This window comes from Contarinia nasturtii, unplaced genomic scaffold, assembly GCF_009176525.2.
Source record: "Contarinia nasturtii isolate CC-2019 unplaced genomic scaffold, AAFC_CNas_1.1 Cnas_scaffold_129, whole genome shotgun sequence".
Lineage (NCBI taxonomy): Eukaryota > Metazoa > Arthropoda > Insecta > Diptera > Cecidomyiidae > Contarinia > Contarinia nasturtii.
The window spans coordinates 12,916,145-12,933,954 of NW_022197486.1; the positions used below are offsets into that span (position 1 = coordinate 12,916,145).

Genomic DNA, 17,810 nt, shown 5'->3' on the forward strand with positions numbered 1-17,810 from the left:
GCACACTACTGTGTGCGTGCACTGACAGAGTGAAAATTACAGCCCTGAATATGACTGCAACTGCAATTTTATTATAAGCAATAGAAAATAGATAATCGTTAAATAAAATGCGCAGACTATCGTGAAAGTAATTGGTTTTGTTGACCTTTTCACCAATTCAAACTGAAATGTTCAATGAATGGTTGAGTGTATAGTATTTTCATGATGCCAGCAAGCCGAAAATGATTTAGCGCTCGATTCGTATAGTGTGAGATTAAATCTATAAGATGGTCGGACGGATTCATTTTCGCAGCTGGAGATAGACTTACGACCGATTTTTTTTGTCTCTCTATTACCTATTTAGTATGAAATGCTCTCTTTGTGTTTCTTTTTGCAATGCTTAATCTTCAAGCTTCATTTTCTGCTTATCCGCTGATGTATTTTTTTTTTTGAATATTTTCCTTTTCGTTTGCTGTCGAAAAATGGAGAGAAACGAGAAGAAGGAAACATGGACGCAAAAAATGTAGATGAAATGAAATGGGAATAAATAAACGAGGCCCTAATAGGTTTGGCCATCTTTGGTGGGCGATGAGGTCTAGTCTATCTTATAATTGCTCGCGTTGGTTGTATATAAATCGTTAAAAGAAATGACATAATCGCCTTCCAAGTTTTTGTTTTTACAAATGACTGATCTTTCTATATGAGAGAACTTCATGTGTACCCTTGTTATCGTTGCGCATAAAACTAATATCAATTCGGCGATTCAAAAAACCACTGCTGACTATTATGGAAAACGGGAGATTTACAAACTCGTACAGAAAAAAACAAACAAATCTATGGGTGAGATCTAAAAGAACGTATGTTTTTTTTTCGCTTTAAATTTTGGAAAAGGAATGTATGTGTTTTGCCAATTCTGTCTTACTAAAAGGAAAGTATGTTTTGCACCAAAAAAAATTTGTAAAAGGGAAGTATGTTTTCCGGCTTAATCAGTTGCTGATAAAGGAACGCATGTTTCGCACCAAATAAATTTTGCAAAAGGAAAGTAAGTGATTTTGAATCAGTTGTTAAAAAAGGGATGCATGTTTGACGATGATTTTTCTGGAACTGGGCTTCGATGGATCCTCAGGATCATCAGAACCGCTCCCAGTTCTGGAAGTGGGTTTTGGTGGATCCTCAGGATGGACCAGACTATGGTTTGACAATGCCCTGGCCCATCCTGAGGGTCCACTTCCAGAACTGGGAGCGGTTCTGATGATCTTGAGGATCCACCAAAGCCCACTTCCAGAACAAAGACACTTACGTTCTTTTATCCAAACCAACAAAACTGAAACATGCATCCCTTTTCCAACAACTGATTCAGCCGAAATACATACTCTCTTTTTTCAAAATTTATCTGGTGCGAAACATGCATTCCTCTTCCAATAACTGATTCAGCCGTAATACATACTCTCTTTTTTCAAAATTTACTTGGCACAAAACATACATTCCTTTATTGCGACAAAGTCGAACACACTTGCGTTCTTTTAGATCTCACCAATAGAAATCAGAATCAACCAAAAGCTGCATTAAATTCCCGCTTCGTTTGTGCTATTTAGATTGAAAGCATCACATAGAAGTATCACAAAAAATAGTGTAGCGAATCGCTACTAAAATGTGTTAGATTCTTTTCCTCATAAGTCGTTCCATTCATAAAATAACGATGGAAAAAAATCATACATTGAAAAAACTCGAATAGATTTTTTTTTGTCTTGAAGCGTTAATGCATAAAATATACTGAATAATATATACTGTTTTACTGAAAAGCTGTTAATTTTCTCGTTTTAATATATATATATATATTTTTTCTTTTTGTGCCAGTTTGGCCAATTCGTATGGAATCGCTTCCTCGGCCTTCTTTAGCTCTCCAGTGTGTTCTCTCTTTCAAAGGGGATTAGTGTATATGTGTGTGTGTTTGCGAGAGAGCGTAATTCATTCACTTCGACTTTGCCATCTGATTTCTTGCAAACCATTTTATTCAGGCCTTTGATTTCCTTTTTGTGGTTTTGAAATATATATATACACTCCGCGAAAAAAGGATAGACGCAATAACATTTTTCCAAAAATCTTATTTAAAAAGCATCACAAAAAGATTTATCAAAAATAATTTTAAGAATTTTATGTTTTTAAAGTTTTTCGAAATTTTGTACTCAAAAAGTGCGAAATAAGGATAGACGCAGTCACTGTTTTGCTTCTAATAAACAATGTTGCTTACATTTTTATGATGTGTGTTGATGTGATTTACCGTTATGCACCGTCTAGAGTCGGTGCATGCAATTTCACAATATTTGTGACTCAGTTGTCATTTGAATTACAATCAAAAAACAATGGGACGTGCAAATCAATTAACGGAAGCGGAACCAAAATTTCTACATTAAAAGATTATCTGCACATGTCAAACCGTCTGATAGGAAAGGAAATAAATAAAAGTGAAAAATTTGTGCGAAGTTTCCTTCGAAATCGCGAAAATTACGGCCAAAACTATGAAACTAGTCGGCCAACAGTGGTTTCTGCTGCTGAAAAACGGCTATTAATTCGAAGTGCGACCAATAATTCCAAATCTGCCCGGCAATTGAAAAATTAAAACAATGTACCAGTTGGTGTTCGCCGTGTTTAGCAGATTTTAAGCGCTTTTAAACACCCAAAGTACACAAAATTGAAACGCAAACCAATGTTGTCGCCGGCCAATATTGACGATCGTTTGAAATTCGCTAAAGATCACATTCGATGGCATATAATTATTTTTTTTCGAATGAAAAAAAGTTCAATCTGGATGGACCAGATGGTTTTTCCTATTATTGGCACGATTTACGTACTGAACCATGGATTTTCAGTAAACGTCAATCTGGCGGTGGTTCGGTAATGGTGTGGGGAGCCATTGGTTACCAAAAAAAGGTGCCGTTAATATTCATTTCCACCAGAATGAACTCAGAACAGTATCAGCAGATAATTGGCCCTCTTTTCCCTGCATATGGTTACGAATGTGATGGACTGAATTGAAAATTTTAACATGGAATCCACCTTTTCAACAATTGGCCGGCAAAATCGCCAGATATGAACATAATTGAAAACGTTTGGGGCATTTTGGCTCGAGAAGTTTATAAAGAATGTCATCAATACAACAACCAAACCGAATTGAAGAAAGTGATCGAGACGGCCTGGCGAAACCTTTCCCAGAGTAGAATTCAATCACTGTACGACAGTCTTTCGTATCGGATCCTTGCGTTGCATGATGCCCGAGACAATCAGACCAATTACTGATCAAGAATTCCACGAAAAATTTGATCAGTGACTGCGTCTATCCTTATTTCGCACTTTTTGAGTACAAAATTTCGAAAAACTTGAAAAAAATAAAATTCTTAAAATTATTTTTGATAAATCTTTTTGTGATGTGTGCGTAAATAGTTGTTAAATAAATTGACTTAAAAATCACAAAGAAATCTAGGCTTTTTAAATAAGATTTTTGGAAAAATGTTATTGCGTCTATTCTTTTCTCGCGGAGTGTATGTATACTCGATTATTTGGCCGAATTTTAACTGGGTCTCGTTTATCCTCTGCGGTGTCACACATACATATCGAGATTTTGAGAGTGGCATGCTTATTGTGATGTGTAGCATGCATTTTGGCCCATATATAAATAAACCATGTCGATGCGGGGATTGAAAGTAAATGTGTGCGCGCGTGTGTCTTGATATAATTGGGATTTTATCACTTTAATGTTGATCTGCGTTTACTTTGTGAGAAGTTCGTTTAATGGAGCTTTTATTTCCCTCGTGATACTCACTGAACCAAAATTTATTATAATCTTCTAATGGCTGTCGTGCATGCGTTTCTATTTTATTGTGTTCAAATACTTTTACTTTCACAACATAAAGGTTGTTTGTCACACAACCATATTCTCTCATCTCTCTCTTTCGTGCTTGCTTACTTCCAAATATACGGAATGGATATTGTTTTTGTTGTTCGTCCTTCTCAACATGTTGCAGTGCACACAGACACACATACCAAGCTCGACGAGATGAGAGAATGAAATAACAGTGAAATTTGCTGGTATTGCAAAAAGCGTGAAATATGCGTATTGCGTAGGGAATTACCGATTCTTTTTCGCTGTTTTCACTTTTCGCTTGTGTACGTTTTCTCTTTGTGTGTTTTTTTCTTTTTCTCGTGTTCACACGTATATTCACACTCATTCACATTTATGGAAATTTATTCTTTGCATCCTGGCACCATCATATCCCTTTTGCCTGCCTAAAATGTACCCTTAACTCTCATAAATATCCATGGCAAAAGTCAAAAAAACATTCTTTGTGCGTTTCGCGTGCAATAGCGATCAACACTGCGTGAAATGGGAATTGTTTATTCGGTTCATGCACCAAAAAAAGCATATTGTCATAATGTTTATCATTTTTAATTCGCATTTCAAATGTCGCCTTTGTTGTTGTCTTAATGGGTTGACTAAATCAATATAATATCCTCGTGGCTTTGTGCTTGCATACAGTCTAATACCCAATTCAATTTCGAATATGATGCGCGCTTGACAATCAGTTTTGGGCCGCATTATATTGATATCATCATATGATTGCAATTTCGTCGCTCTTTTGGAGACTCAAAATTTATCTATACGCATACCTAGGGAAATGAATGTGTCTGTATAAGCACAAACATTTATTTGCGTTTTTTTTCGAAATTTATGAAAATTGTTAAAAAATATTTGACAAAAATGCGAAGTTTGTAAAAGAGAAAGATTGATTTGGTGAATGAATTATTGCAAATAGAATCAAAAGATTCATCAAATTCACATTCATTCGAAGTTGATTTTTAAAAAATTCCACTTCTTAGTTTTATACCAAATATACACAAGAGCAATCATGATGGAGAGTGAATTGTGCTATGAAAATATTGCGGACCACTGATGTGTGGATACTATTTACTGCTACGAATAAAATTAGTAAAATTTTCTGAAAAAAATGACTTGGATGAAATGTATTAGCTGTGCTAGATAAATAAACAATAACAATCATTGAGCACCATAAATACGCATGTAGATTTTATGTAAAAGTACACACAAAAAACAGAATGTGTTGGTAGATTGCAAATTTACCAACAGCTCTCAAAATATCTATTGGTATTTTTATACAATCGTTGTCAATGGACCAAATGTCAACTGCGCGTTTGATAACTGTTAGTAAGTTTGCAATATACCAAGACGTATAAAAAATTCTACAACTTGTGTGTTCTGTGTGTTTATGCATGAAAAATAATGAAATGCAAATAATAGCAAAATAATGGACACAACATTGTTTCTACATGGTTAGAATTTAATTTTCACATTGTATGTATGGCGAGAATGCTAACAGTAAAAGCATACGATTTTAATCCATGAGTGAATCAGATGCACACAAAGAGAATGAACGGATAGATTCATTTGATGAAAAAGGTTGAACGAATTGCGCTTGATTAGCTCAATGTGTTTATTTTGTTTCTTCTATGCCGCAGAAAAGATAAATCGAGCAAAAATTTGATGAAATTTTCCATTTCGCGCCATTTTTCAGCTAAAAACCCACATTTTTTCGTTGGTTGCTTTCAGCTATTTAACTTTTTTTCGCTATACTCTTTCGATGAAAATAGTGATGTTTTCTTGAATAACAAAAAGCTTTCACATTGCGAAAAGAGTGAAAAGAAAAGTTTATATAGAAAATGTTAGCTTGGTTGTAGGCGGTATTTCATGTGAAAAGCATGGACTGAATACCGAATACTAGACCGAATATGTGCCAATATTGAAAAGAGGAAAAGCAAGCACACTGACTTTCTTAATGTTGTTTGAGGATCTATATGCAACAGTATGCATTACAAACGAGCAAACACAACACAACTCATCATGTTAAGTAGACAAACAACGGCCTACATTCATTTCATCTTCAAATAGATTCACATCCCACCATTTTATCACATCGGTGAAAGCGAAAAAAAAACAAACGTCAAAAAAGCACTTATGGAAATGGCACTAATTTATAATATTCAACAACACGCGGTGACATTCGGTTTTTTCGGTCCAAATTAAATTCATATAAACTTCACTTTGTGAATGAATAATAGGCTTATTTCGTGTCCAAAATATCTTAACATGTGTATCATCAGCAGACGGTGAATTGAAGCGAACTAATAAGATGCAACAAACAAACAAATAAAATTTTAAAGATAATACAGTAAAACCTGTCAATAACAGAATCCAACGGGGAATTTTTTTTTCCACTATTGACAAGAATTCCACTATTCCCAGGTTCCATTAATAACAGGTTTTCATGCCAATTCAGAAATGATTTTCCATTATTGGGGGTAAATTTGAAAAAAAGTAGAAATTCATATATTTTTATCATTATATAGCTAGCAAAATTTTTCGGGGGATGATTTTAGAAAAAAATCTTAGAAATCAAAAGAATTTTTGACATGGGAAATCCTAGCAAAGAGGGTATTTCAATCGGAAAAAAATGACTTCCAAAAAAACAGCTCTAACATCCCTAGCAAATCGAAAGAATTTCTCTCACGTTTCAAAAACCCTAGCAAATCAATAGATTTTTTCCACTATTGGGGGTGAGCGTTTTTAATTTTCCACTATTACCTTTAATGACCTTTATATGGGAGAGCTCAACGGCGGAATTTTTTTTCCACTATTGACAAGAATTCCACTATTCCCAGGTTCCATTATTGACAGGTTTTACTGTAAATTTGAAGAAAATTAAAAAAATATCATGCCATTCGATAGATTATTTTAAAAAAAATGTTTTCTTTTCGAATTATCATAATAAATCGATTTTCAAAAACCAAATGCGTTAAATTATGAATATCCAAAAAAAAAGAAAAAGACTAAGAGACCAAAGTGAATAAGAAAAATTTAACGAGCAATTTGGCAGTCGATTTCCTTTCGCCGTTGACATTTTAAGAAATTCATTTTGGATTACACGACATATTGTGCATATATAAAACGACCTACTATATACGTAAGAGATCATTTTTTTATTACATATTTCATTTTGTCTATTTGTTTTGTTTGTGTTTGAAAACAGAGAATGCCAAAACAAAGCAGCAGGGGGACACAACATTCTACTTTTTCACCCCTGTATGTATTTGTTGCGTGGCAATGACAATATCTGAACATATTCACACCGATCAACTACAACAATGAGCTGAGGAATGTTATTCCAAATATACTGATTATATGCGTTCCAGATTATTTGTAATACGTCAAAGCAATAAATAACGATAAACAATGTTGTAAAAAATGTTTTAAAAAAATGAACTCAATGTTTTTGCTCTGGTTTTTATAGTTAGCTTTTGGGCGATACGGAAATAAGAGTTCGTGCTTTTGTCTTCAACATCTGCTCGAATTCCCATCGCAAACGAGTGTGCATACACAAACCTCCACAAGTTAAAATGCGGACAAAATAAAAAAAAGCAACAGAAAGATGTCGTCTCCATTTCTCTCTGTCGGTCTTTCGTTCAAACACAGGCAAAATCGAAGAGGATTAATTTGTGTGCGAAAAAGAAAAACGGGCCAATTTTTTGATAGATTACCGCCCGGCCTATAAATGTATTGCCATCTACATAAACGTAATTCTACTGCGAACAGCAAAAACACAATGTGATTGAATCTATATATAGACGAATCTCTCAATGCTTTGGTTTTGGATAAAAAAAACTCTTGTTGTTTGCATTGCAACGATACAATGTAAACAGAAGGTTTTATTGTATTCTTTTTTAACTTCATTTTCTTATCAAGCGTAAGCGTGTCATATATACGAAGCAGTCGAAACGAGCACAAAATGAATATAAATTAAATATTATCAAAGTTTGGCGAGTGAACGAAGGAAGATGAAAAAAAAATGCACACCGAGATATTATATAAAATCTATATCGAGACGAAAGAATAACGAAAAAACAACGAGAAAAAATTATGATTTGAAAAATCTGTTAACAACAAGTTCAAAAAAGAACGTTTACAAATGAACGCTGCTAATGTTTAATATTGAATGTATTGCCAAAACTCGACGAAAATCAAATGTAAAATAAGAAGGAATAAACGAACACATTTTGAGCAGAAATGAGGAAGCATTTGTGCGATTTGTTTTATTCAACGTATTTGGATGAGAAAACAACGGGAAACATTGCGATTTATTTTAAAGTAATTTCGTATTATTGAACACAATCGTATTTAGTAACAATTTAAACGAACAACGAAGCACAATCAAACACAGAATAAAAAGGAGGTAGATAACATCTCGCCCCATACTGATATAAACTCAATTTTTAAAATAGGTTTTACTTATTTTCGGAACATTTGAAATCTCGTTCAAGAACTTTTCCATCGCCATAACGATGCAGAGATTGCACCAAATGGAAAAACATTATTCAGGAAAACAAGTACAAAATCAAATGGCACACTGTGGCGTCCAATACCATCTACACGTGAAAATGTCGACAGCAAAAATATCGATAACAAACAGATATGAAATATTTGACGAGAGCCGAACCATTTCAATTTGGTTTGTCAAATTTGTTTCTTTTTCGTTTATTTACTCTTGATTTCGTTTAAATTTCTTTACCTTGTACCATGTCTGTTTCTCGTGGCTCTCGTATCGACGAACCCAATCATGTCACAATTATGTCAAGATCAATCGCAAACAAAACAAGGAAAATCGGAAATGTAAAATCAAAATTTGAAAATAATTTGATAAGAGAATCCATGAATAATACTGTCAAAAATTCTTGAATTTACTGATAAATTGAAGTTTTGACTAGGGGGTTCCGACTTATACGAATGTTCCATATGCGAGCGAATGTTTCATACAAATTTTGCGAATAGTGGCGGATGTTTCATACGAATTTGCGGACGGTGTCGAATGTTTCATACACATTTTGCGGATGGCGCATATGAAAAGTCATATTTTTACATTCAAAAAGTCAAAGTGACAGATTAGTTGACAGAGATTCAAGCCGAATTGATATTTTTTTGGTAATATTGAGTGAAATTTTTCTAAAATGGTAAATAAATCTTTGTCACTCGTAATATAATCACTGTAAGGCACCGTTGTGAAAGGTTTTTATTTTGATTGACGAAACTTTCAATTTCTTTTATATTATCTGAATTTATTTCTAAAATCTCACTTTTCGAATCGAATACGGCTTCTAAAATAATATTCAACAAAAAATCTTGTAATTTTTTTTTCGACTGTTTTTCAAATTTAGTTGAGAACAATCACATTGTGTTTGAAACTGCTACGACAAACTGAACACAGCAATGTGTATGTTCAAATGTCACACGACAGTTTGTCGCATCTAGCAAGACGTATGCGGCATCCGCGAATGGTTGCGAATGAAATGTACGAATTTTCTAAGATGTTGATGCGGATGAATATACTTTACTTCGTATATTTCATGTATGAATAGAAAAATGTTCATATATTCCGTATAAAATGGCATTCGCATATAGTAAAATGCCCCTTGAGTTTTGAATGTGATTAATGTCTTTCATTATGGAAGTTCCATAATAATGAAAAAAAATTATGTTAGGATAAAGCCATGATATTTTGTGTTTATGTCTCAGTTAATATTCATATTAACAATCAACAAATTCAAATTATATAAACATGAAAAGAAAAACTTTGATTTTAATTGAATCATATTATGTACTAATCTACAAAAATCCCAGTGTACTTAAGTGGAGCGTTACCATGTCGTAACCGAGCGGATTTGATTTAATTTTTAAATTAGTAGAAATTTTCTCATTCCAAAATGAAATGATTGAAAATGCATGATGTTTTGACAAGCGCAAAAATGTTGCCGTTTATTTCGTTGTAAATATTTGAATTGTAGCTGAACATGTGCATTTTCATATCTGAATCAAAATTTCTGTGCGAAATTTATTTTGCTCTTTTTCGCATTCGCTTCAATATTTATTCAGACACAAAAATAGTTGTACGTAGTTTGGCTGCCGCAACGCTTGTTTGCATATTCGTTGAATATGAAGAGAAAGCAAACAAGATATACTGATATCATGGAATGCCTCGTCTTCAGACAGTAATTTCAATTCGAAATCATCATAACAAGAGATCAAGAAGTAAATGTATACAATAACATTTTGATTTTTTTTTGCAATTTTTGCTGTCGTATTACATATTACGGCGCAAAATTGGCTTTATATTGAAAACGCAAACCGCTTGTTGGAGCTCAAAATTTGCCAATTCACTTCGTCGATACACGATAGTAACGATGCGGTAGTAGTTGAGACAGCGCTATGTAAACTATTTATAAAAATTAATGAATATCTCGTACGTTTACATCAGCAAATAATCTAGCAGAAAGAGCGAACAGAGCAACTTTTCTCTTGGCACTTCATGCATAATTTATGCAAGTCGCACATTATGAATATTGGTTATGTTCGCTTTGAAATTTGAATTTTTTCTCTCTTTTCATGTATCTCGCTATCTTTTAAATCATTTCTTTTCATTGTCGAATTGAAATGTTAATGTCGAATTTTTCTCGATTTTTTTTAATCATTTGAAATGAGATGATTTCGGTCGAATTTATTCGAACTAAAAAATCACTTTTTACATATTTACTTAGTTGATTGAACATTTGAAAGCAATCAAAGTCTCAACACAAACCGTACACAGAGAGAAGAAAATTGTCCGATTCTGCATTGAAGAGAGACGATGTGAAAATAAATGAGATAAAATAAAATCGGGCGACTTTTCGACGCGAACTCAAACTGAGCACTTTTAAATAAAATATAGTATAATAAAGATTTTTCACATAATTTTTATTTATTTATTTTTTTAACATGATATTGCCGCTGTGTGTATTGTACCGGTGGTAGCAATGATGCAATACATGCATATGGTTTCAATGTTCATATTATTGTCAAAGTCTTTACACGAAATGATAAACTTTTTAAATTATGTTAATGTACTCATTTTGCGTCTTTATTCAAATTTACGCAATTTTTTGCAATCGATTTTGCACATGGTACACATCAAACCACCAAAATAATTGTCTTTTATTTCGTCTTTCCAAAGATGGGAACACAAAATGTTGCTAGAAGCACGTCGGTCTCAAAGCGTCACAATAACAAATCAAAAAGAATGAAAAGAAAAAAAGATACATTAATATAAAATAAGAATAGCAACAACAACCAAATTGGCCAGAAAAGCCAAGAGGTCAAACATTCAACAACTATAAACATGTTAATTAGGTGATAAAATACAAAGTTATTTGATACTTCGCATAAATGTGAAATTGACATGAAAATTTCAAAAATCTCGGAATCTGTTACCGCACCCCGTCATAGTATCGATAGTAGCACGTAAAGTCCGTACAGTTTCAAGCGAGTGTGAAAGTGGCAAAGAGCAAAAAGAAGAAAAATGCTGGAAAATATTTTTTGGCATTCTTGAAATAGACAAAATACGTGATGTTGATGAAGAAATTGGGAGCATGCCAAAACTGAGAAATGCGGCTGTTAATCCTGAGGTTTTTATGGTTTTGTCTTTTTCGCTTGAATTTCGTTCGCTTGTGACAAAACAAAACTGATTTTGCCGCAGAGCCAATTTGGTTACAATTTTCATACTTTGTCGCATGAATATTATCAAATGTGTACACATTACGTACTATATGGATTAGATATTAACATCAAATGTATGTACACATAATGTTAACCTAGGGGCTTCATTCAAAATTTTCAATGATTGAATTCTTTAATAATATCTAAATTAACTGAATTTTTCTGCAAACGAATGAATTCCGATGAATTCTACGGCGATTTCATTCAAATATGTGAGATAGTGGTGAATACAGTGAATCTAATATTTTTGGTAGACAAAATTTTGCATGACACACTCCACTCACACGCCATTCGTATATGAATCCTATGTTAGTGGAGAGTTTCTCTGCTTACTTTGCTTGCTATTTTGTCTATCAAAAAAATTAGATTCACTGTAGTTCCTGCTGGCAATTACTGCAATATTTATATTTTTTGTAACAAAATTGTAAATGTTTTTTATATTTTTTTAATAAAAATTAATTTTATTTTCAATTTTGAGCGATTTTCTATCGAAAAGAATCGGAAATATTGAAAAAATAATAAATTAAAAAATATTGCGGTTATCATAACCTCACTTTATTACTTTGACACATTTCATTCTATTCACACGAATTCACCATCAATAACCACTCGATTCAAAAGTGTGAATTTACATGAATTCCTGTGAATTTTTTGCCGTATTTAGCCCCTAGATGTTAACATTCAGATCGTTGGCTGGCACAGACATCATTTAATGTATGAGCTTTTCGGTTGATTTTTTTTCGTTCGTTGACACCTTCCATATAACGATTACGAGCACATTTCTCGAGCTTGTACTAAGTACTGCTTAGTTAAATGGCAATACTTGGAATTGGGAGATGGGGTCTGCGGCCTGTTTTTTTTTTCGTAGTTCACGCTTTTGAAATTTATTTATAGGCGACAATAGCAAGCGATAACATTTCTTATCGTAAATTTTGTTGGCTGCATTGTAGACGCATCGCATATTTTTTAACGCGTAGGTGTGCATTCAATTTCGTTTTATGTGTGTGTGTGCGCTTTGGTTCAATTTTCTCATTCTTCATCTGGTTTTGCTCTTTTGTATTTGTATGTTTATTCATTTGATTCTAATATGCCGTTCGCATACACATGCCGAAAATGATAAAAAAAATGTCATCGAATGCTTCATATCATCGCATGAGATCCGATTGTCGGCTTAGCTTACGATAAATTTTCAAGTGAACAATTTTTGAATTGACGAAAAAAAGTATCATTCGTTCACACACACAACGTAGGAATCATGAAGTGGCTTCTTAGACACGATTTTTATGAATTGGATCATTTGTTGGCTGACTGAGACACTTTATTTTCACGCTAAAACGCCATTTGGTAATATGATCCGACTAATATTGTTTTGTGGGCATTGATCACTTTCAGTTGATGGTTCATCATCAAGGTCGTAAAAATTTATCAACAAATTTGAAGCGCACATACATCAAAAGGCACACACAAAACGAAATCGAATCTATCGGTTCAAATGTCAATGATTTTAATTGCGTAAAATTTAAATATTGTTCAAAGCATGTTCAATTGTACACTCATACAAAATTTACCGAAACATAGTTAAAATATCATTTACATGCTATTTTGTTACCATCAATTCAATTGGGACTGTATGGTTATTTTAATCGCAAACACTCTTTGGTACATTGTCAAATTTTCAATTCATTTGTCTTCTCTGTTGGGGCCGCACCGAATGTGAAATCTTCCATTTGCCTATCCATGTCTATGTTTACCTATATATTCTCTTTTCTCTATTTTTCCATGACATAAGCACAACTCACAAGTGAGTCACAACTTTGCACCAAGTCAATTTTAAATATTAAGTATCCGCAAAAGGATCCAACATTTTCATATTTTTTTGTCGTTCAAGCATTAAAAAAACCCGTTGAAAGGAGATTTTAAGATAAGAATATATGTTAGAGAATAATAAAAACGACCTTATTTGCCAAATGCACACAGTAATATTTATATAGGCGAAAATCCAGCTGAGAATGATTGAAATGAAACTTTTCTTCTGCAAAAGCAACGTGAATATATGTTTCCGTTTACTTAAAAGAAGTAAATTCTTTTTTATCTTGATTTAGAGCGGCAGGAGTTTAAACTTTTTTTAAATATAATTTCTTGGATACATAAGCAATCAATAATTTTGTAGCCTATTCATATAACGAAAAAAATGCGTTTGTAAAAGGTTATGGGATATTTTTGTATTTAATTTTTTTTTACTGCAGAAAATGTAATCTAATTTTTTTTTTTTTTTGAAATGAACCTTGACATTCTTCCAGTTTAATTTTCGTGAGTGTAGGAATTCTATTTTTGTCAGTGTAGATCTGCGATCCCATAGTTAATAATGAATGCATGAAACAGAATCTCCATACATTCTGGAACGAAATGATGAAGAAAGGGGCAAAAAATAAAATTAATTATGCTAACGAATCAATTTCGAGAAAAAAGTGTAAAATGTAATTTTTCATCCGCCAGCAAAAATTAAAGATGGGAAAAAAGGGAATCGAAGAAAAAATAATTTGGTTAATTATGCATAAAATGGGTCGGGAACAAGCTAAAGGAAGGAATTCGATTGAGATTATAATTCGATTTTGATATGATTACAGTGCCGGTATTCTAACACATAATTCCGTTCGGAATTATTTGGCTAAAATACCACCACAGGGCGAAAATTGCCAGTCATGTTAAACTACATCTATCCTTTTGCAAAACGCATTGAATTATTGATTGATTTAAAATAATTCTAATGAGAGAAATCCGTTTTTAATGAAATGTAAAGGTAAATTAATTTTGTTGGCGGTAACGTGGTACCGTCGATCCACTATTCGTGTGTGTGTGTGTTTTCAATATTTAATTTATAGCGTGAAAGCAAATGAATCGATGACTGTTATTAAAAAATATCGCTAATTGTTTGGTTAAGGCCTGCTAATTAATTATAATTAGCCGAAAAGCCACACTTACTTTTTGGATTTTGTTGAATGAATCTTGGTGATGCTTGCTTCTGTTTGTTGTTTGGCTGAATGTGTTGACGGTGAATGGTGATTGGAAAAAGATGAACTGGATGGTTGTGTTGCTGTCGTTTGCTTCAAGCCGTTTCGTTGAATGGATAAATTGAACTTGTTTAAGTTACACAGGCGCTGTTAATCGTTTCGTATTCACTTTGTGTACAAGCATCAATAACATTTAAATTAGGCTGTTTGAAGTCATCTGTACACAGTTGAAAAATGTGATAAATTCATTTAGTATTTAGCTGCTGTTCTTTCGTATTTGGTTAAAATGTAATTGTTTATATAGAAAAATCTAGGGGCTTAATACGACAAAAAAATTCACAGGAATTCACGTAAATTCACACTTTTGTATCGAGTGGTTATTGATGAGTTCGGTGAATTCGTGTGAATAGAATGAAATGTCTTAAAGTAATAAAGTGAGGTTATGATAACCGCAGTATTTTTTAATTTATTATTTTTTTTTCAATAATTCCGATTGTTTTCGATAGAAAATCGCTCAAAATTGAAAATAAAATTAATTTTATTAAAAAAAATTTTTAAAAACATTTACATTTTCGTTACACAAAATATAAATATTGCAGTAATTGCCAGCAGAAACTATTCACCACTATCTCACATATTTGAATGAAATCGCCGTAGAATTCACTGGAATTCATTCGTTTGCTGAAAAATTCAGTTAATTTAGATATTATTATAGAATTCAGTCGTTGGAAATTTTGAATTAAGCCCCTTAAGAAAAATGTTGCAAATATTTAGCGCTTTTACGAGTAACGTTTACCAACTTGATTTACTTATATATACTATGCAGTATATAACAGTCGTAATTGTTGATTATGCTTTGCTTGAATTTTACAAACTCTTCGACTTACTTCTATCTCGCTTGTTGCTCGTATCAAAAACAGTCTAATCAGAATTTATTCGATTTTCGCCGAAACTAAAAAGTCCATTACACGCCGCTTAGACACTTTTGTAAATGTGGTACAATTTTATATTTAATCTCTCGCTCTCTCTCTCTCGTTTTGTCTTTCTCCATCTATATTGTAATTTACACGGCTTTGGTAAGAGGATCGTTAGAACGTATTTATCTACAAATAATGTACGTGATGCTTCTCAACTTTTCTCTGCTATTGTTTCATGCTTTGATTCAATTAGTTTTGGTCACTGAACTATCATAGCGCAATTTTATGATTTCAATTTTGTTTTTTTCTTTTTGTCTTTTCTATACATAAAATATACAACCACAATGCCATCAATGACATTCACTTACACCAAATTAACACGCAACACGCATAATTGAATTTTGCACTCAAAGTTTATTATGTGGGTACTTTATTTTGTCTCCGTTGACTCTCTCTCTATCTCACTGCAGTGTTTCTTTTTTACTCTTTTCGGGATTCACCGTATCTCTATATTTGTGGTCTTCTTCGGTCTCAATTTCTATTTATTGTGCATCGTTTGAGAGCAAACAAAAATTGTGACGAACATTAAGTTCTCTTGTTGCATGCTATTCTTGTATTCTTGAGTCTAACTCTATCCAAATATGTTTTTATAGTTTTTTTTTGTTTTGGTCGTCAAATAAATGCACCATGTTATGCTCACTTAAATTCTCTCTCTTCAACTCCCGTTTGCCCACTAAACTTGGTTTCGATTTTCAAAATCTCAAATGTAAGCTTGATAGGACCAATGTTCCAAAAAACGACCGAACAAATTATTAACCATAAAAAATGCGAAATATTTTTCGTGTTCAATGTGGCATATGGTGTGCACATTACTCTCACTCTCTCTGTTCGTTTCACTGATTCTATATCTTGTTTTCTCTTGATTTTCAATCACAATGTTTTGGTCGAATGTTATGTCTATTTTAATGGTTAAAAGTGTTTCATCGTTGTTGATTTTTATTTGCTCGCACTCTCTCCCACTCTCTCTTTCTCTCTGTATATCTCTGTTTTGACTTTGGTGTTTGAAAAACGTTTGAATTTTCAACGCTTCGTGTGAAAGTGTATAAGTGTAATGTAATAATGTGTGCAATCTTTTTCACATATGTTCATGTCCTTTCGTTGTCATAAAATTATTTATATGTGTAATGAATAGTTTAATGTTTCGAAAGAGATACTATCCGATGCTGTAACATTTACCAAACATTTTATTTTTTGCCATAAAATAGATTTCTGTGTCTTTTATCTCTTCTCACTCGCTTTGGTGAGTCGAGTTTGATGAAGACAGTGAACAAATGAGCGCAAAAGAAAATTCAAAATCACTGACCGTTATCTCTTGATTGAAGTTGGCTATCACTTTGCACGACTCTGTTTATTTTTTGAATTAATTTATAGAAAGACCGAAATATACTATATATTTAAAAACATGAGACACATTCGCGCAGACACAAGCATAGATTGATCACATCATTTATAGTTTAGTTTGTTACTGTTTATTCTTCTTCTGTCAATCGGCGTGTGAAATAAGTTAATTCTATTCGTCAACGTCAATATTCTCGATATTTTGGATAAAAAAAATATGATTCGCTTGTTGGATAGTCAAAAAGAAGATATAAAAAAAAACAATAAAATCGACAAGCGAACGCGACAACAACAACGTTATTGATGGCTCAATTCCAAATGGAAATAATTTTATTCGGCTGTTCAAGTATTGACAAAAGTATTGATTCTCTTTTCTTCAACACGAAGTAAATTTTTTTTTTGCAAAAAAACGAGCACAAGTTCTTTGAGAACATGTGTGCCTGCGATTTCTTATTCTTTTTATCACGTTGCACTTGTCGTTGTTGTCGGACAGTAAATGCGCTTAAGTTGCGATAAATGCCGTATTTTCGAGATTGGATAGAATTGAACTTGGCAAAATAGTACGCGCGGTTCCGTTGAAGTTTCGATGATCACTGAATCGGAGATTGTACGGCAGCTTAAAGATTGGTACTGTTGGTTCGAGCAACGAGCAACGAACAATAAACAACTGAACACGGACTCCGACTGCCAGTAGCGACGGTTCACAATGTACACAATACAGAAAGTGAGAGTGTATCGTCTTAGTCTCTCAATCCCATTCACACATACATTGACGCGCATATGCATACGCCGCAGCAGCACCAGCAACAACGACAGACTAACAGCACCATCACCATCGAATGAATCAGTGTTCCT

The 17,810-nt window shown here is 33.1% G+C and overlaps 1 protein-coding gene across 1 annotated transcript in view; it reads right to left on the reverse strand.

The window, feature by feature from the left end:
• Positions 1–17,590, reverse strand: part of LOC116349556 (sex peptide receptor-like) — a 44,836-nt gene extending 27,246 nt beyond the window's left edge. The window contains exons 1-2 of the mRNA XM_031781039.1: positions 15,528–17,590; positions 14,612–14,857 (exon numbers count right to left, since the gene is read on the reverse strand). The gene's annotated coding sequence lies outside the window, so the exon portion shown is untranslated. The remainder of the gene's footprint in view (positions 1–14,611; positions 14,858–15,527) is intronic.
• Between the last annotated feature and the right edge of the window lie 220 nt (positions 17,591–17,810).